A 26,575-nucleotide genomic window follows, 5' to 3' on the forward strand; every position below is an offset into this window, starting at 1 on the left:
AATAGAGAAATTGAAGTAGTGAAGGACTGAAAGGAGATATCAGATTGAAAGATTAGATCAAGATATTATACATAGGAGATCCAAAATTAGCTTGTAGAGTAAACTAAGGGTCAGGTATTGAATTAATTCTTAGCAAGATTGAATCAGGGAAAATCTCTTAACCGAGTGATCCTAATAGCTCTATGTAAATCTCCTAATACAGTTCTTAATTAATTGTAAAGTGTGAAATCCTTTAACAGGGTAGGACTTAATAGTCTTGAAGCTTTTAGTAGAGTAGACCCCTCACATGGTAGATCATACATTATGGTTAAACATTGTAACCCTAATAGGTTAACTTTATTGTTGCAAGAGTGAATATTTGTGGGTTTCATCCCCACCCCAGTTTTATCTTCACATTGAAGTGTTTCTGGGTTACCAAATCATTTGTGTTATGTGTTAAATCTTTCATGGATATGATGTATTCATTTACTATTTAGTATTACAATTTTAATGTTAGATCTAAGATATGAAATGACTTAGGTGTGAATTTAGTAATTTGGTTTTGTAAGTAAAAGTTTAATATTCTAATTCACCCCCACTCTTAGTATCTTGTTTCCTATTAAATCCATCCAATAGTTTGGTTGACGAGGGCTTGTCTTGTTAAAGCCCTAGACTGAGAAATCAACCTTAAATTGAGAAATGTAAATATATGTATTGAAACAAGATACATGCAAGTATTCACCTTGCTTTTAAAAATCCTTGTTAATAAGGATTTTTTCTTGTTGTATGTTGTAGATGTTGAATTCAGTACATAAATGTAGAATATCTCCACAAGTTTCAATTAATCTATTGCAACCACACCATGAAGCCATGAATGTAAATATGCATAAATGAAGATGATGGTGAATGCCTCAATGTAGATCTCCTCCCTTAATGGCCAACAATATACTAGATCTTGAAGAGGTAATACTCACAAAGAATCCTTCAATGCTTGATGAAAACTCCTTTGCTTGAATGCCTTGATTGCAAAGTGTAAAGTTTACTTTCATATATGTGTGATATGAAAAATGAAGCCTCCAAGCCTCCTATATGCTAGTTTTTGAGTGGGAAAACAATACATGTTGATTGGAGAGCAAGAGTTAACAACTTGAAACCCTGAGACTTTTTGGGCCCTGAGCCCTGCAATCATTAGGAAAGAGGTCGACCTCTTCTGAACTATGTTGACCTATTCTCAGAGAGGGGAGAAAAAAGACCTCAAAAAGCTCAGGTTGACTGTAGAAAGATTTAGAAAAAGGTGGAAGAAAGTAGGAGAAAGAAGGCATCAAACACATATCCATCCATGGTCTAGGAAGTCATTGTGAGACGTGTTAAAAGGTCTTAAAAGACAAGTGTGTCCATTTTAAGATGGTAGAATATAAATCATCATATATCCACTTAAGTGGAAATATTAATCCAATTAGTTGAACATAAATACTTATGGAACATGGTAAATATAATTGAAACATTAAATTTGAAAGAATTGCAGGATTGATTGGTACATGCAACTTTTTGTTTTTTATGGTACAACAAAAATAGTGTTCAATATTTTTCAAATGTATGTTGAAGTTAACCTCTTCTTTATGACTCTTTATGTGTCTTCTTTGATTAGGAACATAAAATATGAATTGAGACAATGCCCTATTAAAAATTTAGAAGACCTATTTCTTAATCCAAAAATGGTTAGAAAACTTTCCTAAACATCTTATTTTCCCTCTTGTTATATCAAGAATTAGGTTTTTATGAAGACTAATACTAAGAAATAATTCTTTCTAGCATTACATATGATTAAAAATAGTAGGAAAGTAATTAAAATGAATGATCCTTCTTTTTACTCTATAGTAATCCCAAAAAGTATTTTTTAGGTTTTTTTCACTAACAATAAGGACACTTGGCTAAATTTATCTTCAAATATTTTAACCTATCCCCTACAAGTACCTTATGATGTAAAATTTTCCTAGCTAAAATTTAATCATTTTCCTTTACCTTGAACTTATAGATTTCTAATTCTTCTTTTGAAATATATAATTTCATGTGTTGTTAAATTTGATATTCAAATTCATGCCTAGAAGAAGCTTAAAGTATATCTTTTATAAAGGAAATAATGAAAAAGGTACTTATAAATCCAAGACAATCCTTGAAAAAAATCATTATAAATAAGTCCATAATTTCATGAGGAGATCTGAAAGCTAACAATTTCACAAAAGAAACAAATGATTGGAACTTTCTATATAGCTTAAATGAGATTTTATAATTTTGTGAGTTGGTTTAGTAAAGGGAATTGAATTCCTAAATATCACTAATATTTGACACCTTTTTTAAATAGTTAATGATATTATTTATTAAGAAAGATGACAACAAGCTATTTCCTATGGTATTGGATAAAATTGTTCTACCAAATTAAAGAATTTGCAATACTAAAACCACATGTAATAAATCCTTACTCCAAATCATAAATCTACAAACTTGTTGCTAAACCTTCCATGTGGGTTGAAATTGGAAATAAGTCTTAATTAAGATAAAAGAGAGTTGGAATTTTTTTATCTAACTATCTAATGTCCTACCACTTGTTATTTATAGTAGTAAGTGATATATGATGTTGAATCAAAAATTTCCATTTTACTTTTCCAAACATTGTTCTTGCTATCCATTTTACAAATAAGACAATCACCTATGCTCTAAGATCCAATTAACCAATTCCCTTTTATATTTAAGATTAAATATAATGCATAAATTGTAAGCACCTTGCTAAGGTGTGCAATTTATACTTACTCAATGCACCTTTTAGTGTATTCTCAATCTTCCATCATTATTAATTTTTAAAAAATACATTTAGTTAATAAATATTTAAATATTTATTGTTTATAAACTTAATCTAAATTGTGGGCCCTTAATTTTAGGTGCACCTCATTTAATTATTTTACTTATTTATCTTATCTTTTGTACATAGTCCCTATTTCACTTTATGTGGCCTTTTGTGTGTATCTTGATATTAAACTCCAATTTTGTGTGTATTTTCAAAATTATCGTTTCATGTTTGACTCTTGATTCAAATTTCTACCCTAATTCATTGGTGTAGGACACCCTATAAGGCATTGGGTGAGATAGATCACCTTGTACCTTTAGAGGTGCTCTATGCCCAATAATTAGGTACCAAATTCAAATTGGAGAAAAATGTCTTAATTTTAGAAGGATTCCTAAGTCCATGGTGGACTTGTATGCCCACCCCTAGTTTACTTTTCATGTTGGGTTGTCAGATTCTTTTAGGCCAATTTTATGTTTACGTTTTATGATTAGCAGTACTTGGTTACTAGATTTGATTAGATGATATTCCATACTCAATTTATATATGTGATGAGTTAGTTATTTCATGTGTTCATGATTATTTCTATGTATGTTCATACAATGATTTTAGTTATCTCATGATGACAGATATAAGGATGATTTATATGTAGTTTTTAAGGATACTTACCCCATACTTGAATGTGCATGGTGTAATTGTATCCATACTTGAATGTGTATGGTGTAATTGTATTTTTTACTTTACATTAGTACATTTGAGGGTCATTTTCGACCAAAGGCCATATTGGCCTATCATTTCATGTTTTTTTAGTTTTTATCCCCGTGTTGGTCGAAATTTCGACCAACTCGGGTTCATAACCAAAAAAAAAAAAAGGACCAAATTTTCGTAGCTTTTAGAGGTAAAATGTTTGAACACTAAATTTTTGTAGTGCCTGAGTGGGAACAAAGATAATGCTTTAGAGACGCTCGGTGTGCTTTTGTCTACATTCACCTGCCAAATCCTGGCCTCTGCACATTCACCCACCTTCTGTGAGTGTTCGCTCTTGTTGATCGGGGAATAGCTTTATAGTAGGTTGCAGTTCAGGTGTTTGTCATTTTGGAGCGAGAATATCTTTAGCAAGTTCCATTTTGCATTTCTAGATCAATCTCCTTACTCTTTGTTTTATGTATTTTCCTCATATCTTGTGTCATTGTGCATATTTTATGAGATAACCTGAGCAGAATGTAAGTAGATTGTGTGCTATTGTGTTGCAGCTATGGATGGTACTTCACGTTTGTGCAAAATTTTGTCTACTTAGATCTCATTTTACTGCAGGGATTCAGAATGAAATAAGTTGTAAATCCATGGAAAACATATGTGAAGCTTTCAGGCATTCTTATGGGATCCCATGGACTAACCAAGGGTTCCCTCACTTTTCTCAACTATCCTGCTTAGCTGATGTTCAAATCAACCAAGGTACTTTGCATTTATAGTTCTTCCTCTTCCTAATAGGCTACACGGGCAGTTTGGATCTTATATTTACAGTCACATGTATGGTAGTAAATTTTTTGGGTAAATAATTGAAAACCATTATAGAAATTCAAGCAGTGGCTCCTTACCCTATTTTTTTGGAGTGTTAGAATGTCTTCTTTTCTAATTATTTAATTAAATTAAACTCTCGATTGCTCCTTTCTCTGGCTGTACAATGAAAGCGTGATTGTCGAGCAGTAATTTTATTGTTGTTAGTGGACAGTTAGTAGAATTACTTGTTGGGGCCCGAGAATAGGGCAGTTTCTTTGATTTTGTTTGAATAATGATCTCACATCTCTCTTAAAAATATGCGAGAACATTATTCTAGTGATGGTGATGGGAGCTTTTATACCTGGCTTGAGGAGGAAATATCCCGTCCATGAATACATATCTATGCTGCTACTTGTTGCGGGCTTAATCATGTTCACCCTTGCAGATGCTCATAGTTCACCAAATTTCAGCATTGCGAGAGTGATAATGATCTATGGAGCTCTAATAATGGATTCCTTGCAGACAATATTTACTATCAATCCATCCACTTCATAGGTGCGATGCTCTATAACCTTTTGCACATATTCAACAAGTGAAGACCCTCTTTTAGGGAGCTATACATTTTCACCTAGTCACAATTCAGGGAGAAACAATTACGTATGATTCTATTGATTTAATTTGCCCTTCTGGTTTGAAATGAATAGATGGAAATGCTCTTCTGTTCAATAATGATTGGGCTCCCTATGCTGGCCATCCCCATCCAGCTGTTAGGAAAATATCAATTAATTCTACATTAGCTTGTATATTTTTCCTCTAGGCTATTTAGATGTTGTGCATTATTGCTCAACCACCTATCTATTTGTGGGGTTATTTCACCTCATCCAATGACCCTTGTTAAATTGGTGTCAATGATTCTTGTCTTATCATTTTTGGTAATTAACCTTTTTGCAATGCTGCAAATCTTTGAGGAGTTCCATATTTGCATGGAACATTTGCCAATCATGACCTTGGTCACATTGATATGGGGCCCTATACTGCCGATGACTTGATTTTGGAAGAAGGTAGTTGTAAGGGCCCATTGTTCTTCCTCAAAACCGTGTTCTAGTTGGCTGCGTCCGAGTACAAAGGAAGATTCGGTATATTTTCATGGCGTACAAAGGACCTAGTAGTTGTAATGTAGCACTTGAAGCTATGTTACTGAGTACAAAGGACCTATTATGAATGATAGTAAATATTGTTTAATATTGTTGTTTCCCTTAAATGACTTGGGCATAATTGAAGCCTATATTGAGGCATTCCTTTATTGTGTGTAGTTGTGTTTTTGGCAAGGCTATGTAAGAATTGCTAGTGCAGAGTATTTCTCACAGTTTCTGGTGTTTAGTCTATTTGGAAGATTTCCTAGAAGACTTACTATTTACTTGGGCGATGTGTATTTGCATGCCCAGTCATCACTCTGAAAATGGTACAATTAAATTATGCTTCCATTGAATGCATTGTGCATAGTTCATTTGAGATATTTTCTGAAAGAGCTCTGCCACTTGACATCTTGCTACCAAGGAAAGTTTTCCTACGTAAAAAATCAAACAGATGGCTATATACCAAAATTTAACACAGTGAAAAATAGGGCAAACTAAGAAAGAATAGGGCTTTGCCATAAAGGAGGCGATTATATCAAATACCGGCTTAGAATTCCCTATCTGTATCCATGCTCATTTTACTAAAATTGTATTTTGCCTTATTGTGATTGCTTGTGCTTGCTTCAAATAATTTTTTTAAAAAATTGATGTAATAATTTGTTCTTTTTATGAACCATTTTTCCTCCCTGGATTAATTCTATTTATTCCTCACTATTTGAACGAGTCAGATAACATTATTTATTTTTTATCTATCTAAATTCTTCAGTTGAAATGTCATGCCCAGACTTGACTTCCTATACCTCTCTCAACCTTTAATGCATGGATAGAATCATTGAAACTGATTAGATCACTAGCAAATATGAGAATGATCCACCACCAAAATAAGGGCTTATTTTAGTGGCAAATGGACATGTGATTCATTGCCACAAAAGTGGGTTTTCTTCTCTCACCTATAGCCCAAACTTTAGGATTTCTTGCTTTCTAAGCTTGTTATTTATGCTTAGGAGATGCCTTGTCTTAAAATGACAGCCCCCAAATTAATTCTTATCCATACTTCAATCTCAGGATATAGCTAGATGGATTTAATGAAATGCTTTGTTAACCTGAAGTCATAGTTTTTGCCGCTGACCTCTCTATGTCCATTGAGAAGATTGATTTCATCCATTTTTGAAAATTCAACTTTGCAGTACTATTTTAGACTTAAGATTGCTCACCAAACTGTGAACTTGTTCTGTAAAAGTTTTGTTTTAGGCTAAATCACATATATCCTTTTTTAAGATACAAACATTTTTCCCCTCAAGTTTGGTGCAAAACCTATGAGATTCTTAAACCTACAGGACCTAAATGGTCATCTTTTTTATGTCTTCCATATGTATGTTATACCAATCTTTTGTTTTAGAGATCTACAATTTTTGATCTCTTCATGCTCTATCTCCTTTCTTTATTTCTCATGATTTATTATTTCCAGAGAGAACTGAGCTTGTAAGAGTTTTCCAGTTCCTTAGTATATTTATTGAATGGTGTAACATTCTAACATTTGTTAATTTATTTACTATGTTTAGTAAACATGATGATCATCCTTGCCGTGGAATCAAAATTTTTAATGTTTTTTGGTTTGTTTGTTTCCTTGAGTATTTATGTTTGTTGATTGTTCATTCTAATATTTGTTGGTTGTTATTTTATGATTAGTAAACATGATGAACAGTCTTGCTATGGCACTTGAGTTTTCTAATTTTATTACTTTTGCCAATTTTTTTAGATTCGTGAGTATGTGTTGGTTGTTTTTCACCCCCGAAGGTCTTCATGTAACATGAAAATGTTTATGTAAAAACATGGTGATAATAACTAGTATCATGTTTCTATTCTTATTATAACGAAAGTATAATGAACACTTTTCTCACTTATGGAATTTTCAAAATATAAACTATCTGAACCATACATGTATAAAATTTGAGACAAAGAAGAGGGTGAATTTCAGAGTGGTTTGTTAATGTTCTATGTTCTGGGTCAGGTCCGATAAGTGGAAGCTAAAAGTTATAATGGGGCTTCGAATCCTTATTTCTATAGTCACTGGGTAAACAAAAATTTGTGAAATTGAGGCACATAAAGGCACTATCTTGTTATGCACAACAACACCTCAACTTTTATATATATTTGAAAGATTGTCAGTTAATGTTTGAGCAGGCTCCAAGTAACTCAATCAATAAAAAGAATACATAAAGCTAGAAAAAAAGTAGTCACCATTGCTTCAAGTCTTGTACAAACAACTATGTCAGTAGTTGTTATCTATATATCCTCCATCACATTTATAGCGTTAAGAATCAAGAGAAATATTTAGTAGATCTAGTCCTGGGTTTGAGTATATTTCACTTTAATTTCTCCAATCCATCTACTACCCCGTCTGCAAAATTCACATGTTTTGTGGGTAGCAAGAAATATATTAATTTTACCTATAAAAAAAGAGCTATATTAATTTTAAGTTAATATTCTCTCCCCTACAATTGTTTATTTTGCTATACATTGTTTGAATTTCCAGTTTCTATTCACTCTGTCAGTCAAATCCAACATTGTAGGCTGAAAGATGCAAGCCTGAAGTTGAGCATGAAGTATGATGCCTTGAGTTGACAAAAGATGATGTAACTGTGACTAGGAAGAGCCAGATTTTATACTGGTGCATAGTGTCATTCAATTATTTAATATAAATTTCATGCTTGCCTTATTTTCATTATTTTGGATTATACTTTACCATGAGATTTTGGATTTAACTTTACCATGAGATTAGAATGTCAAGAAAATATTTAAAATGGTACCAATAATAATTTCAAAATAGTATATGAATTTGTAGTAACATATTAATTGTATCAAAAAGACTTTTCATTACTATATGCTTGAAATCCGATACTGATTCGCCATATCCTACAATTAATTTTGTGATTGCTTTAGTTAAATAAAACTTAAGTAGTGGAATAAGAGGCAAGATTTCTAATTTGAATTCCCTTCTCTCTCATTCGAACATAGAATCAATTCTTATACAATAGAACCGATTCTTACATTTTATCATATAACTCTAATAAAAATATCTATATGCCACCTTGCATGCTTCATAGACCTTTCACTCTCCATATTTCACACTCTTAGTGTAATTCAGCCATGTAGAATTGTAAGATGCAAGCTTGAAGTTGAGTAAAAAATGATGCCACGAGTTGAGAAAAAATAATGTAACTATGCTGCGAAAGAGTCGAAGCTCAGACTGGTGCATAGCTTCATTTTAATATTTAATATAACTTTCATGTTTCTTTTCTATTTCTTTTTCCCTTGATTCCATCATTTTTGTTTTAACTTTACTATGGAATTAAACGTTAGAAAATATTTCAATTTTATAATAATGTCAGAATAGTTTATTTCTTTTTCTTGAACACATTCAAGAGAACATCAGACTTCATCTACCTATATCCAATTTTAAGCTGCCTATATCTAATACCAATCTGCCATATATAGTTTAAGCCTTTTGCAAGCCTTAACATAGATCGCTTAATGTCATCTAGTTATAGAATTTCCATTTTGTGAGATTAATGTTATGATTTCTTCTATTGAGTGAAACTTTAGTGGAATTAAGAGGCAAGCTCTCATAATGTTATTTCTCTTTATAAATTCATAGCTCTTTCAAACTACCATATAATTTATTATTATATTTCATCATAATTAAGTCTAATTACAATATCTATACACCTTGCATGCTTCTCAGTGATGTTAAATAGATAACATAAAATAATTCTAGAATTAGTCTTTCAAGTTTAGCCACCAAATCAGTTTGTATTGAAAACTTAACACAAATACTGACTCAATTGCCTGGTTTCCTTTAGTGACACACTACATGACCCCAAACAATGTCAAAATACTATTTAGGGAGCCTTGACTCTAGTCCTCTAGGTTTCTCGCTTACCTTTATTTCAGTAGGCTAGCTAATTCAGAGATTCTCACAAAGAACATCTTATTTTATAATGCTAGAATAAATGTTTCAGTTTGCAATGGCCTCATGGCTTCATGAAGTTAGAAGTTGTAGCTAAAAGTCAATAGATTTTTATTTAGAACATCTTTTATTTGCAGAGATTCTTATTTAGAACATCTTTCTTTTAAATCTCAAATGAATTTATTTTGAATCTTTGATCAATTCAGAAGTTTTGGCTACACAAACCCATGGGGAAACTATGCTTTATATTGTCTGCAAGAGAGTTGGGTATAGTTTGGGGAAGTGATGATCGATACTGGAAGTGGAATTCTAAAGATAACATTAGGTAAGCTACTGCATAGTTGTCGAATTCTTTAAATGTTTTATATTTAGGTGAACATGAAAACAATGGTCAAGCAAAGCTAATGAAATTTTTTGATTCATTTTACAACATTTTTTTTAGGAAGTAGCTGAACTAATTGATGTATGCTGGTTTGAAGTAGAAGGCAATTTTGACAGCACACTTTTGTCTCCTGGTATAGACTATACTTTCTCATTTAGATTGAAGTTCAAGGAATCAGATGATGGCCCATATGGTTGGTATTTTGAACCAGTCAAATTTCTATTTACAAATCCTTGGGAACAACAACAACGATCTACTCAGTTTTTGCAAAACACTGAGGATCTTGTTCATAGTGAAGGATATGATATGACTTCTTTTAGACATGCCGGGGATGGTTGGATGGAGTTTGAAGCAGGTGTGTTTTCTGTGCAAGAAGATGAGGATGGTCCAAAGAAAGTGACATTTAAGATGAAAGAAATGGTTGGTGGAGATTGGAAAGATGGACTTCTTATAGAAGGGGTTATAATTCAACCTAGCTTTTTGGTTCCAAGAAATGTTCAGTAAGAAAAGATAGGATGTGACCTCAGTTTTACAGTATGTGTTTGCATAAGTAATGATATATACAAAGATGCTCTGGACCTTTCTATGTATGTTTTCCAGTTTATTTTGGCTCTATGTATGTCTTTTTTTTTGAAGCAGGACTACCAAACTGTCTAAAGCTTGGTTTGTAAGAAATTCTGTTATGGATAAGTATACGGAGTAAAAGATTACACTTTTCTCATTTATTGTTGTTCAAATTATTTAGTTTGTTTAGTTTCATTTTATGTTTGTTCAAGATCTTTAACATTTTTTTTACTGGCGGTGAAACCTTTGGCAAAATAAATCATAAATTTTGGTGGGTAAACTGTCTGTGTACATATGTTTGTTTGCTTTGCATGTGTAACATTATTTTGGTTACAAGTAAAATGTATGTGAATACATCAGGTTTGCATCATTTGAACTGTTCATAATGGTTTTCCTTTCTACAATTATTTATTATTGGCTCTTTCTTCCAAAATTTTACAATTTTTTAAATTTAATTGCTATTATTTGCTTTTTTTTTGGCCCTTTCTGGCTGAATTTTCCATTTCACACAGATTATCTGCTTTTTTTGCCCTTTCTGGCTGATTTTTCCTAGAGGTGAGAAGGATGTAACTTCTTCCTTCAAGAAGATTGTTATGTGCTCCCTAATTCTGGAAAACTAATTGGTGTTGAACAAGATGATATGAACTGAAAAAATTGTCCTATGTCATCATTATGTTCTTGTAATTTCCTTGCTTGAAATAGATGCTGTGAACTGAGATAGTTCTCTAGTATGACTTGCGTGACATTCCTCCATGATATTTTCTTCTAATCCTTGTTGCCTTAAAGACTTTTATGAAAACTTTCATATCCAAACACTAAAAATATTTGTAGTATATCTAAGATAGTATGACATCAACATTGAATAGTAGTGTAAGTATCCAGGGTATTATGACATCACTCTAGATCTAGATTGGCTGCAAGGAAAATGTAATGCAATGTAGAAATGACAATGTAACAAAACATGAATATAGAGGAGGATTTTGTAAAAAAATTCAATAGGTATTGCTGAGATGTTTTAAGTTATTTTAAAGCTGGTGGTGCTATAAATTTTGTATTGCAGTTCAAGCTTGTAAGAGTTGAAATGGGTGATAAAAAGCCTTAGTTGGTGGTGCAATTTATAGCCCCCACCTTTACCACCCTCTAAAATCTCCAGTCCTAAAAAGTAGGCACTATTATTCTTAAAGAAAATGTCAATTAACCCATAAAAAATTTCTTTTTTCACTTCGTAAAACACCCAGCTAGTGAAGGGACTCAGTACTTGAACGTGAAAAAAACCAATAATGTGATGCCACATCAACGGTGCAAGTATGGGTACTCTTATTTCTAGTCCACCACAGTCCTAAGCTATTGACCATAAGATGCCTTCATTCTAGTCCTCTTTAACATTTTACTGCAGTCACAAATATGCTACGGCTATGCTGATAGATCAAGTATCTACCTAGCATGTGTATGGGCCGAGAATTGATCCCTTCTATACATATTTCTTGCACTTTGCCCCATGCTACCTTCCCCATTTTATATTTTATTTTCATACATCTACCATGCAGTTTCATAATTTGATTGATAGTTTCATATTTGAAAGATGAGATATCACACCACCCTACACTAGAACACTATAAGTGGATAGGCATGACACCTTGGAGAAAGTTGCTTCAAGTTTGGATGCTAACTCACACCTTTACTCATTTTATGAATGAGAGTTTGGTTTTGGCTCTTCACTTTAAATGAAACAATCTCCAATCAAGTCCTCTCCCAAATGAAATCATTTCAAAGATTATTGATATTCATAAGATAACTGGCCAGTGTGAATATATTGCTGGTGTATGGCATTGAGCTTGCACTTTAGTAGCATCTTGCAAGAAATTTTTACATCCTAATATATAGTGATCAAGGCATCATACATCTTTGTTGTCTTCATCTCTAAAATGTGTAGTATCAAATGATTATTCACCAAATCTAAGGTGATTCTCTTCAGCTTTGGTTGACCTTTGTTATTGTCCAGCCAATTAAAGAAGGTTAGTATGAGACTTGAGTTGCCACCTTGTCTCCATGAAACTAAAAAATCAACCTCCAGCCCTCCCCCAATAGCATCTGCAAATTGCATTTCCAAGGAGTAAAGTTGGAAGCACCCTCTACACAAGCATGCTCTCCGAGTCTGAGAGTAGTCACACCTACAATTCTTAGAATATGCTAGAACCAAATAGATTGGTTAGCTATAACACAGATTAGCAACCTATCACAAGTGTAGAAACACTTCAATACTAAAGTACTTTGGGCATCCTGCCCTATAACTTCTCACTCGTATGGAACTCTTCAAATACTGAAGAATCTTGAGCATAACACACCCTGAAAAGAATCAACCATCTATATAGGTAAAAATCAATCCTCCAATAACTAGTTCTTAAACATCATGCTCAATAACATATCATGGGACCTAATGCCTCTTACATGCACATATTGGCTTCAATAACTAAATCTTGGGCATCACAACTGCTAAAACCACTAAAAAATCTGCCTCACAAACAACATCCCTTTACATACTCTGATACCATGTTACATTTCCCGACCATGGTAAGCAAATTGTACACTAAAAATGTTAAAACTTAGAACACTAGGAATGTTGAACATGATAACTCCTAAAAAATGAAAATTTTTGATTCTAAATACAAGAATCTGAAAGTACATCTCATTGAAAAGAAAACATCGAATACCTAGCATTCAACTCTCAAACCTTTAAATTTCTTCTCATTAAATTTGAAAAATAATGTTGCACCAGCTCAACATTAAGCAAAGAAATTAGCAGAGGAGACATGGGGCAAAAGCAAAGATGTGAGTCAATCTTGTTTTGAAATTCTCTCTTGTAGATGTTTAAGCTGACTGTAGAGCCAATCATTCTTATTTTCTAATGATTTTGTTCCTTGTATTTTTAGGCTGAAAAGGCAGCATTTGAAGAGACTGAGAAGAAGAAAGAGGAAGAGGTGATGTATCTTATAGTTATGTCTGCTCATGATGCACATTGCTTATCTTCTAGTAAATTGTTGGGCTTCTTGTTTGGCCGTGATTACATACACATTATTTAGGACCATGCAAATAAGATCTTGAAAAGTATTTAGTTTGTTGATGTTAAATCTTAGTCTAAAATTCTTGCAGGAGAAAGATAGGTCTAGTGATGCAAACCCTTACAACAATAGTAGAATAGTGATGTAAACCCTTACAAAAAAACTATATGTAAACCCTTAAAATTCAACTTAGACACCAAGACTAAAATGTAGAAAAATTATTCTTAGTCACCATCTAGATACCATGCCTATTGACAAATATGTGAGAACACTAGCAACACCCACTTTATGAGATGGTTGTCAAATCCTGCAATTGTAAAATTGAAATTTCCAAAATACATCATGAAATTGGTCCAACATTATATGTATAGAAAGCTATGTCCAATGAAACATTGAGCAAGACCTATAAAATCTCATGCTATCAGTATCCAAGATTCAAATGTGATTATTATTAGAAATTAAAAACCTCTCCCAAAGTTTGAACTAGAATAGGGAAGAAGATGTCAAACATTGTAATATTCAATTTATGAACTACACTGAATCATGATGATGCTCAAGGGAAATGATCATAAATTCATTTTCAAGTGTCAGCTTACTATAATATTAAGATCCCACAGGAGGATGCAATTTTGTACTTAATTTGTAATCAAATCAATTAAATAAAATAGAAACACTCATTGGATAAGCAATTTTTTAAAATGCTGAGTTCTTGCCAAGCTGAGTATTCCAACTATGGTACAACACAACCATGCCACACACTGCTGGAGTTATGGGTTGACTTATTGTAGTAGTAGGATATTATCTCAGGTTACATTCCCATGTGTCCTCCAATGGTAGCATTGCAACCCTTTGGACCATTGGAGTAAAGTTGTGAACCCTTGTTGCAGTTAGTTGAAGTAGATGAAAAGAAAGCAAATAATAGTATTAAAGGAGTGTCAAACTACTAGTAAGATGCCTGTTGCCAAGATGTGAGAAGTTTTTGTAAAGTGAACTAAGCCCACGTTAGCATTTCCAACTCCTCTGTTGGTTCAATTTTAGTTTCAGAAAAACTTGTGTTTGCTATTGCTAATATATTTCACTTTTTATAAGTGCATCTATCACAGAGACTCGATGGAGTTAGAGCATTGATGTATTTGGAAGATATCAATCTGTTGATCGTGAAACAGTCACATTTCATTTTTATTCTACTTGATGTTTGATTATCTAACACTCTAGAGAATTCTTTATATGCATTTATTTTCTATAATATTCTGTATTGTAGTCTCAGCTTGTCAAAGCTTTGTCTTTTATAGCAACTATTCATGTCCATGTCAATTTACCAAACCCAGAGAGAAGAGCATTGCATACAGTTTGAATTGTCTTGTGCCCAGGGTATTAATAGTGGATTATTATTTTCTTCTTCCACCAAATATTATGGCATATTACATAGAACAAATACCATTATCATTTCTCAAACATGACTAACTTTATTACTTTATGAACTCATTGGTCTTTGCAAGATCACACCTGCAAAGAGGAATAATACTTCATCAAAATCTACAGAAGTCAAGGCAAATAGCAATGTGTAGGTCATTTTTCTACTCTATAAAATCTATTATATTGCAGTTGTTAGGAGAAGCACACCTTTATTTTCCTTAAATTCCTAATTTTAAAATGCAACTGAAAATATAAACTTTTGGTGCTATCCACTGAACTTAAGTATAAAAGAGAGAGTGTGATTACTAGTGTTTTAAGATCATCAGAAAATTATCTTAGCATGAACATCACTTACCTAGTTTGAATTTATGAAGCCATGCACCAATACTGGCACAACCATGAATTGACTTTTGTTTTAACTGCAAGGAAAATATTAGGGTGGGTTACTTAGAATACATGAGGGAACTTATTAACTGCTTGCTTAATTAAGGTTTATACGTCATTTAGGAAAGAATTATTTGCATTGTAATAATGTTTTTGGTATTTGCAAGTGTAAGGTCAATGAGAAAATTTACTTCTAATTCAAGTTCTGAAGGTCAATGTCAAAATTTACTTCTATTTCAAGTTGTGCATGGCCAAGCTTTTCCTTTTGCATGAAAATTTATGTTTCAATGATGAATAAGTACCATGTCACTTTAAAACAAAAAAGCTGGGAACTCCCTTGCCCCTCCTCATGCTTGCATGTCCCTGTATCTGTATCAGATACACATACAATATGGCATGGATAGACATTGGATTCCCTACCCACACGTGGTAAAAAACACTTAATTTTCTAATTGTGCCAAATAATATGTGATTTGATCTTTAAAAATCTGACATAAATCATCCTTAATTAAGAAAATCTTCAATTATGTAACTTTGTTTTGTTGTTGGCATAAACAAAAACCTACACCAAATGAGGAAGACGATAATTATTTTCCTGTTTCAGCTATCCATTTTTCTGAATTATCTTCCAGAGCACAACTCTATCAGTTTTAGAATATTGTAATAGTTAAATCAACTTATAATTATGTAGATAGCAATTGCATGTCTATGTTGCTTTTGAAATAATGAAAATATCTTGTAAGAAGTTAGAAACTCATGTCAAATATATGTGTATATGTTCTATTATGAATGTTGTATTCAACCATATCCATATTGAGGGTCTTAAAAAATGGCCTTATCAGTATCTGCTATCATACATGTATTGTATATATATCTGTATCCATTCAACTTTGGTTAATGTATTGATATATAAATGATTTGAATGGCTTATTCTATTTTGCAAAGCCAAATTATTCAATCAACTGTACAGTCTACCACCCAGTTGGTAGGCATAATTGCATGCACATCTGAGAAAAATGAGGTTGCAAGTTCTGATAGTTCTGAAAGCCAAGCCCTAGATGATCTACTTATGTTAACTACATTTGTTGAATATATCACTCCTAAAAAGAAAGATAGGCCAATAAGTATTGATGCAGCTGATTTTGCATCAACAACCCTTAAAGGCATTAAGGCATTGACATAATTATGATCAGAGAATCAGAGTTACCAGAAAAGAATAATTGAATATCTTGGACTTTGTTTATTGTGGTATTTTATGCTTAGTGATGATTATGAGAAACTAGCTGCAACTGAAGTATATGATGCATCTAGTCTGCGCGAGGGACAAGATCAAGTTTCTACTTCTGTAGATAAAGGTGCCATTCCAAAAGAAAATAGCTCACCTAGTGTGAGGGTGCCACCTACTGCACACATTAGAAAGCATGCATCTAGGCTCCTAAAAATTCTTTCACTACATTCTAAAGCATCAAAAATAATTTCAGAAGATGAAGCTTGGTGCAGATGGCTTGAAGACTATGCAAATGGAAAAATCTCCGGGTGCAATGATCCAAAAATTTGTAGTTATGCTCGAGCAACTCTATTAAACATATGAAATGCAAATTACAATGGGAAAAACCACACATTTAGCAGCGGGCATGCAAGAAACATGGATATTCAGAGAAATATGTGCTCTTGGTACGAGGATATGGTTTTTATCATAAATCCTGAGGTATCTTACTATAAATGTCAAACTTTCCAGGCCCACAACATTCCTCAAAATAGTGCAATAGATATGACTGATATGGAGTATTTAGCAAACAATCTTGATGAGAGAATTGGTAGATTTGAAGAAGATTCAAAGCCTGGCATTCATTCGAGGATTCCTCAGGACACATCTCAAGAGATGCATGAAGAAGCAGATCCATATGCTAATTATAGAACTAATTTTACAAAAGGGAACCAAATTTGATATATCACATCTCAAAGATGAGTTTCCAATAGGTCACTTCGATGTCAAAGTGTCATGTCCTGCCAAAGAGGCAGTTGGATCATAGCTTTGATAGAGATAATATTTCAGAAATTACAAGAAAACACAGTCTATATTGAATCATGGTTGCAGATGGTTAGAAGGATAAAAACTAATCAATTTATTTAAACTGAAAACATAAAACTTCTAGCTTTGCAAAGTCGAACACAAAATTGAGATAAGTTGTGGAAATGGAGAAACAGATTAACAATGTAAAATCATAAACAACATATTGGAAGGAAGCTTATTTAAACATGGAAACCTCTATTACATAAGTTGCGGAAAACTCAACTGCTTTTTCCAAAGTTTTGAATTCTTCTCCTCATGTTTTCTATGTTCTTTGGTTATTTTAATTATATAGTGTCTTTGTATTGGTTATAACTTATTATTATTATTATAAAGACAATGAGACTTCTATTTCCCATTGAATATTGGGATGAGGGGATGAAGGGCCTAGATTTGTGTACAGAAGTGGTAGGTGGACATAGAGTCCCCACTGATATTTGTTTGATTTTTCTTTGTGGGCAGGTTGTTGAATTGCAGGTGAGATTGTTTGATGAGTTCACTTGGGGAGCCGGCTTGGCGATCTAACATGGTGAGTGGGCTTAAAGTGGTGACTTGGTGGGGCAAGTTGGCGAGCCAACTTAGTGAGGCCACTTAGAGATGCGACATGGCGAGCTGACTTGGTGAGCAAGCTCAATGAGCGGACCTAAAGACTGACCTTGAAGAGGCACTTTGGTGGGGTGACTTGGCGAGCTAACTTGGAGAGTTGACCTAGGGGATGGGCTTGGTGAGAAAACTTAAAGAGTTGACTTGGTGAGTGCACTTGAATTGTCGGCTTGGTGAGTGGACTTGGGGACTTGGTGGGACATGTGGGCGAGCTGACTTAGTGAGGCGACTTGGCGAGCTAACTTGGTGAGCAGATTTAAGGACTGACCTTGATGAGGCACTTTGGTGGGGTGACTTGATGAACGAACTCAGATTCAACTTGGCGAGCACACTTGAACAGTTGACTTGGTGGGGTGACTTGGCCAGCCCACCTGGCGAGCATACTTGAATAGTCAACTTGGTGAGCCGATGAAGTGAGCTGACATGGTGAGTGGGCTTAGAGAAGCAACTCAGTGGGGCAACTTGGCAAGCACACATAGCAAGCCAACTTGCTGAGGCAAGGTGGTAAAACCACTGGGTGAGTCGACATGGTGAGTTGACTTAAAGAGTCAACTCGTTGAGGTGACTCGGTGGGGGTGACTTGGTGGGATGACCTAGAGAGTTGACCTAAGGGGCAGCCTTGGTTAGTGAACTTAAAGAGTTGACTTGGTGAGCGTACTTGAATTGTTGGCTTGGCGAGTTGACTATGGGAGTCGGCCTAGCGAGCTAATATGGCGAGTCGACTTAAAGTGGCAACTTGGTGGTGCAAGTTGGCGAGCTGACTTATTGAGGCCACTTGGTGAGGTGACTTCAAAAAGTGACTTGGTGAGCCGACGTGCTGAGTGTACTTAAAGACTGACCTTGATGAGGCACTTTGGTTGGGTGACTTGATGAGAAAACTTAAAGAGTCAACTGGATGAGCATACTTGAATAGACGACTTGGTGAATCTGGGCTGTGGAAATCGGTCTTTAGGAATGTGCCAACACTCCCATAGGAATCTGGCACTTGAGGGGAATTAGTGGTGGAGAAAAGAGAAGAGTGAGCATTGCCTTAGAAATTATAATGAGGCCAAGCTTGTTGTCCAAGGTTGTTGTTTCTGGATAAACCAACAAGTGGCTTAGACAAGTATGAATCTTTCTAAATTGGTGGCAGATACTAAATCCATCATCAAGGTTTTTGTTTGTTAGAAGTTTTGTGGATGTTCCTTAGATGATACCATTGGTTCAAATTCATCTAACAAGGAACCTTTCAACCCAACAATGGTTGGTTGAATTGTTTATATTGTGAAGTCTTATATATGTAAGAGGGAGCTACTATTATAGATATATAAGAGAGAGTCAGGTGTACTTGAAGAGAATGTTTCGAGACTTGTTCATGCAAGAAAGTAATAATAATTTATACTGTAGTCAGCTTCAATTTTATCTTTCCATTGAAGCTTTTAGTCCAAGGCAAAACTAACAACACATAACAACTAGATGCTTAATTGAGAGTATACCATTTAAGCAAAACATTTTCAGATTTTGTTCAACAATTACACACTTTTTCTGGCTTGATAAACCTTAGATGTGAGGATGAAGATGGTCATGTCTGGTCTTGCAAGTTGTAATGGACTGTTCCTAAGGTTTTCCAAGCTCCTAAATAGCTACGTTTTAGTGATTTTTCATTCTCAGCACCTGAATCTACTTTGAAAATCTTGGGTGCAACCTTCATTAAGGTGGATTCTCCTAAATGATTTCCTTTTAGCGTATAACTTGTTGTGCATAGTTGCCAAGTTTTCTTATTGTATCAGGCATATTAATGAAGAAGCATATTAGTTACTGTTGATGTTTATGATAGTTTGATTAGTTATTGTCGATATTTTTTAGGCATTCTATAAAATAGTTCACATGCCTTTCGTATGATATGACATTTTGCATGCATCCTGCACTCTCTCATCCGGCTGATGATGGATTACGGAGAGTGATATGAAACGATGACGCTAAAAAACACACAATCAAATCCAAAATGAACTTTCATTACAAATGGATTGTGGAAATCTGATATTTTTGATTTTGCATGCATGTCTACCAGGACAATGACAACTTAAACATATATTTATATGTTTAAGTTGTCATTGTCCTGGTAGACATGCATGCAAAATCAACAATATCAGATTTCCACAATCCATTTGTAATGCAAGTTCATTTTGGATTTGATTGTGTGTTTTTTAGCGTCATCGTTTCATATCACTCTCCGTAATCCATCATCAGCCGGATGAGAGAGTGCAGGATGCATGCAAAATGTCATATCATACGCAAAGCATGTAAACTGTTTTATAGAATGCCTGAAATTTTTTTTTTGACCTTTATTGGTCAAAATTTCTACCTTCATTGGTCAAAATTTTTGACCTTTATTGGTCAAAGTTTCTACCTTCATCGGTCAAACTTTTTGACCTTTATTGGTCAAAATTTCTACCTTCATTGGTCAAAATTTTGACCAATTCTAGGCAAAACTTGCACTATGACTATGAGAGTTTTTCGACCAAAGTATTGGTCAAAATATCGACCGAAATATTTATGACCAATGAGTTGGTCGAAGTTTGGTCAAAAAATGGGTCAAAATTTCGACCAATAATGGTCGAAAAATGACCTCAGATGTAGTAGTGTTATGTTTAGCATTTTTGATATGGTTGAGGGAAGGAATTGTAGTCACTTGCTAGTTGGGATCTACACGATGCACCACTTCTTGCCATTGCCTATTTAGTTTAGATTATATATGTATGTACATGCTCAGATTTTATGCAAATTGCAAGTACTAGGCATTGACTTTCTTGAATTGCCAAGATGAGCATGCCTTATCGTAGTATCTCAATGGTAAAAGAGGGGAGATAATTCTTGAGTCCAAATCCTAACCCTAAGCCAATTGTCCTAGAAAGTAGAACAAGTATCTGAGTTATTTACTATTCTAAATTCATTAAGTGACGTGAATTCATGATTTTGACCCTTGAGTTTGATTTAGTACTTGGTCTTTCATATGAGTTTTCTTATTTAGTCTTGTGGGTCTGTTGTGATTTTCAATTTTAATTAAGTCAAATTAAATGAATACTAAATGGTTTAATTTAATGAAAATTTTATAAAGAAATATCATTATTTAATTACATTAAATTAATTGAGAAATTAATAAAATAAAATAATTGAATTTAAAATATTTAATTAAAGTTCTAATTTTGGTGTAATTATATTTATGTAATTTAATAATACAATATTTCGGAGTTTCATTTTTATAATAAACTCTAAATATTATTGTTAGTTAAATTAATAAATATTTTATTAATGACATCTTGTGATTTAATAAAAGTGAGAAAGAATTAATTTAATAAAAGATTATTTCAATTAAATTGCAAAAAGTTTGCACATGAAATTAAAATAAAATAAAATAATTAAGAAAAAGGTTTCGCGTGATTGCAAAACTGAAATCCTAATTGGAGAAAGCTCTTTATTAAGAAATTAGAGCTCATTTCTCCACACACATGTTTAGAGGAGACAATTTTCGAGAAGAGGGTTTTTGAAAGAAAGAGAATTTGCTTGTGAGATCTGGGCATTTGTTCATTTAGTATCAAATCCAGGTAAGATCTTGTGAGTTTTGTGCAGCAGTTTCTTTCTTTGAAATCTCTATCTTCTTCGTGTCTGAATGAAATTATTTTTAGAATATATTCAGGTTGAAACCCTCGTTGATAAATTTACTGTCCTTTGTTATGGAAACCCTTGTTTGGTAATTTCAGAGATTCATAATTTGATTGATTACAATTCAGGTAGGGTTTGGAAAAGAAAATAAGAATTTTATATAATAAATTTGATCGGTTGTTTTTAGTTTTCCTAACAGATCTATATGGGGAAATTATTTAAAAATAAATAAATATAAAATAATATAACTACTAGAGTAATTGATAATTATTGTGATAATTACATTATTAAATAAATGTAATTTTTGATGTGTTTGGTTTGCGGGGGGGGGGTGTTTGAATTGATTTTCAAACAAAAATATTTATAATAATTTTAAATGGGGAGACAAGCCACCACCTCCCATCTCCCCCTTCTTCTCTATCTAGCTGGAGCACACAGTTGCTAAGAAAACTATGGCCACCTAAGGTAGACCACGACTGCCTAAGTAGTTCACAGCTGCCAAAGACAGCCCACGACTGCTTAATACAACTTGTGTGGAGGCAAGCTATGTAAGTTTATTTTTTTAAATAAATTTATTAATATTTTTAATATATGTAAATTTTAATATAGTTTTATTTTATATATATTAAATATTAAATATTATAAATATTTGTTAGAGCTTGTAATTTTAGTTGTCACCTATCAAATTTTGGTCCCAAGTCATCCTTCTGAAGTTGAACTTGAAGTCATAATTTACTTCAACTTCAGGTTCAAAGTCTTGTTGGTCTGCCATGTAATAAGCACACTAGTTTTATTGAGTCGACCTTTGTAAGCTTGAAGTCCAAGTTGATGTTGAAACCGATCACTCAAAACTTCAACTTCAATTTCAGTGTTGATTTTGTCCACTAACGATTTTTGTATGCAGATTAAAGATTGCCGAGCCAATCCAAGGTGGGTCCTAGCATAATGTTTTTCCAAAGCACCTGAAGTCATATGCAAAGAAATCTAAAGCAGCACATATTCACTTTGAGCAATACTTATGGAGTATTAATGGTGTCATTTAATGATTACTTGTTATTGGAAGATGCGTGCGGATTTGACCGGGTATTTAAAGCAACAACACCCACGGCACCTTTTTCGATGAATGTCACACGAATGAGCAATCATGATTTTTACTTGCTAAATCTGTCCTGCGATCTTCTGTCCATGTCATTCTTAAAATGCATGCAATTACTCTTTCCCACTCATCTCATTTTCTCCAAGAAAAATCTTGGTGCTTTTGGGTAAGAAAGGCAAATTTCGGGCTGTGTCCTTGTCAAACTGTAAGTGCATCTCCATTTCCCCCTTGCATTTTGGTTGTGCTTTGCTTTTTTTTAAAAGTATTTTAAAACCTGGTTCTGTAGATTTGCTGTCATAATAATCACGACACTTTTTCGGCCAAAAATGCCCAAATTGGAGAAGCCTCCATTACTCAGTTCCTTGCCTGAAATTCGTGATACATTTTTGGTTAATAAAATTTTTCCTGAAGTCATTGAAAGAGCCAAAACTTCTCTGTCAAGTCCCATTTACTAGAGGCTAGTTTATAGTGGTTTATTAGAAGCCGCCACTTTTCCTGCTACTATCCAATACCCTGAATGTATCCTTGAGTGTGCAAATCATTTCGACCCTATTTCGGGGTGTGTTAAGAAAGCCTCAGGGGAAGTAGTTGTCAAAATCAATAGAACCAGTGTAAATTCTGCCCTCAGAATCCCTCATAAAGAATCCTATGAGCCTTGGACATTTGAGGAGGCTGAGCGCCTGTATGCAACAAATAAAACTAGCTATGACACCAAGATTGCTCAGTCCTAGCTCTTGAAGCCCGCAGAGGGGGGTTCTAGATTACCCAAACCATTGACTATCGAGCATTTCATCAAAGAGATTGCAGATATTGTCCCCCTGTTGAATAGAATTAAAGGAAATGAACATGCTTTCCACTGGGAATCCTGGATGTATTTCTTTATACAGAAGATAGTGGAGGGAGTCAAGTTCATTGATTGGTCAGACCTCATAGCTGAGAACTTGCACAAGGGCCTAATTAATGTGACCAACTGCGATCCGTTCTTCTTGTCTTCTTACCTGATCTACATCCTAGTGGCATCCAAAGATTGGGAATTTCTCCCACATTCACCTTGGATAGATGACATGCCTATCTATCAGTATTACAGTGATCTCCAAGAAGACACAGTATGTAAAGAATTTAAGAAAATCAATGATGTCTTTTAAGGGAAATTGGCTTTTGAACTACAAGGTTGAGAGAATGATAGGATGTCAGAGGAAGCCAAACAAGCTATTCAAATTTATGGTTGCTATTTTATTTAGTTTCCCAGATTTACCTATATCAGAGTAGGTGGTTTTCCTGGTGAACCCTTGAAACTACCACACTACTGTTCAGACTCTATGGTGTTATCAGAAATGTGTAGACATTTTGCCTCTCTCATTGAGTCCTTTCAAATTTATAAAAAATCCTCTTTAGTATTCTTTTCGATTGAAATTGGACATTATAGGTGCCCTTGTGTGAAAGAAGCTCTATTATCAGCCAAGTCATTGACCCGCTTGTGTCTTAAACCTTTCACCTCTCGGCTAGATTTTGATTACACTAGCTTTACCAGAAACAATGTCAAAAATGCATTTTCTCTGTTTCACTCCCCACAGCTAGAGGATTTCTGGGTGAATTGCCACAATGAATTTGAGGCGAGGAAGAGGCTTTGGTCGCGCTTAACTATTAAGCAGGTCATCATGTTCAACGTGGAGCTGGATACTTATGGGTTGAAGGATGATGACTCTAAGGAAATAGTTGATCAATTTTACATAGATCAAATTGAATGCATGCCTATTCCGAAAATCGATTGGGAGAAAAGAGAAGAGAATGATGTGTATGCCTGTACCAAGGATGTGATAGCCAGAACTGCCAAATGGATAAAATCAAGGGCGACAGTTACTCCAAGCTTTTTTGAGAAATCTTCAAGGAGAAGAGACAAAAGAGTTGCCCAAAAGCAAACTAATCAAAGTGTCCCTGAATTTGTTGCAGGTCCACTTGAAGCCGAACTTGAAGCAGTTCCAGAAACACTTCAACTTCAGGTTCAAGAGGAGACTCCGAAGAGTAAAAGTGTAACTCGCTCGAGTACGAAGAAGGCATTGATCACTAAAAGTAAGAGCACTATAACTGTGGACCTTGAGGCAACAGAAGACCCACCCATGGCAGACAATTTACCAGAGCCTTAGAGCTTGTCTGCGACCATCGACAATCAACAGGGTAACCTCACTATAGTCAATATTTCCTCCACTGCAGAAAAAGAACAGGCAACTCCCAAATGGCTGGAGACATCAATGGAAAAGAAAAGAAGCATTGTTCCCATATCCATGCCAATTGATGACCTGGTTAGCAAGTGCCTTGGTAAGATGCCTAAAGTGAAAAAAGCAAGAACAGAGTCGAGGATCAACTTTGACAAAACTTCAAGGCGGTGGGCGGCTGAGATAGCCACACCACTTGATGGAAGTGCTCAAGACTCCATAGCTCCTCAAGATTATCAGATAACCAAGGTTGACCTTGGAAAGGCAAACTACGAGACAGATATGAAATTCTTTGAAGTATCCAACAAGAAGATCGCAGAAAGGGTGTGGAAAGATGGGCAAGATAAGCAAGAGATGAAGGAAACAATTAAGAACATGGCACAATATATTAACACTATCTTGCATCCTGAAGCCAAGCCGATCCGCGAGATGTCAGCCATCGTTGACGTATCCTCTGCAACCAACCAGCAATCGCTGGAGAATTTATGCAAGTGTAAAGCAGTAGCCCAAGTAGCAGGTGAATGGGTACAAGATGTTCTGCTTAATACTATAAAACACATTGGACATTTAGATCATGCCTCAAAGGAGATATCAAATATTACTAAAAAGGTGGAGGCGAGTAACGATGGATATGAAAAAGAGAAGAATGATTGGGCAAAAGTGGTAATATCGCTAGAAGATGTGCAGGAATTCAGGTTGCAGAAATTTCAAGCTGAATGTTCTATAGTGGGTCTTGATGAAAAAACTCTGTATGTCATAAAAGATTGCATCGAATGGAAAAATGAAGCATTGGCACAAGGGGTATCTGAAATCAAAGAAGCATTGCAAGAACTTAAGGTTATACATCAGATTATTCAGAATGACCTTAAGTGGTTTGTAAAACTATTCATGGAAAGAGAAGATGACTCTGTTGCCCAATCAGATGAGATAATCAAAGAAGTCCAAAAGAAATTTTAGGAATGGTAGGAAAAGAGGACACCAATCAAGCAGGATTTCTCCAACGTGGCTCACACTGAAGCTATGTTAATTATCAACCTGAAGCACTTGGAGATGCACGAAGAAAAGGTTGCCGAATTGAAAAAAATAAAGGAAATTCAAAAACAAAGGCTTTCCTATATTGGTCTTCCACATCAATCCATTATTTCTGCCTTTTCAACTATCTACAAAATGTGGAAGCTGGCAAGAGGAGCGGTTGGTGGCGATAGTCCAAACTGATCAAGAACTGCTTAGTTGTAGTTTCTTTACCATTCAGTTTTCTTGCATTTTTAGTTATTAAGTATTCTAAGAGACAATTAACTCCTGGCAAGGTAATTTTTGGCTCAAGTCTAGCCCCATGCCTATAAATGTAATAATTAGTATTGTTTGAGGGGTTCAAATTTCTCCAGTAGACTGGTAGACAGAACTACTTTTGTTTACAGTTTATAGGTAACATTTCAGAACTTCAACAGATACTTGAAAATCTAAAGTTTGATTTTGGGTTGAAAGCTTTGTAAGTGGGTACTGTTGTCTACTTATTTTTAGTATTTGTATAGATACTATTTAAGCTTTTAGCCGCATCTGTTATCGATTTTGAAAATGTGAATTCTGAATTTGAAAATTCTGTGGGAAATGAGTTCATGAAATTTGCCTGCTTGATAATTTAATTATTCAGCTATGTGGATCATTTTGATAATTAAAGTCGAGTGGTTCTTCTGCATTAAGGTTTGTTTCGTATTGATGAG

The 26,575-nt window shown here is 34.3% G+C and overlaps 2 pseudogenes; both read left to right on the forward strand.

Annotated features, from left to right (window-relative positions):
- Positions 1–5,115, forward strand: part of LOC149569978 (UDP-galactose/UDP-glucose transporter 4-like) — a 61,188-nt pseudogene extending 56,073 nt beyond the window's left edge.
- Positions 5,116–9,482: 4,367 nt separating this feature from the next.
- LOC149569979 (F-box protein At2g02240-like) lies at positions 9,483–10,509 on the forward strand (annotated as a pseudogene).
- The last annotated feature ends 16,066 nt before the right edge of the window (positions 10,510–26,575 follow it).

This window comes from Cupressus sempervirens, chromosome 3, assembly GCF_028749045.1.
Source record: "Cupressus sempervirens isolate cs-2001-9-10 chromosome 3, ASM2874904v1, whole genome shotgun sequence".
NCBI lineage: Eukaryota > Viridiplantae > Streptophyta > Pinopsida > Cupressales > Cupressaceae > Cupressus > Cupressus sempervirens.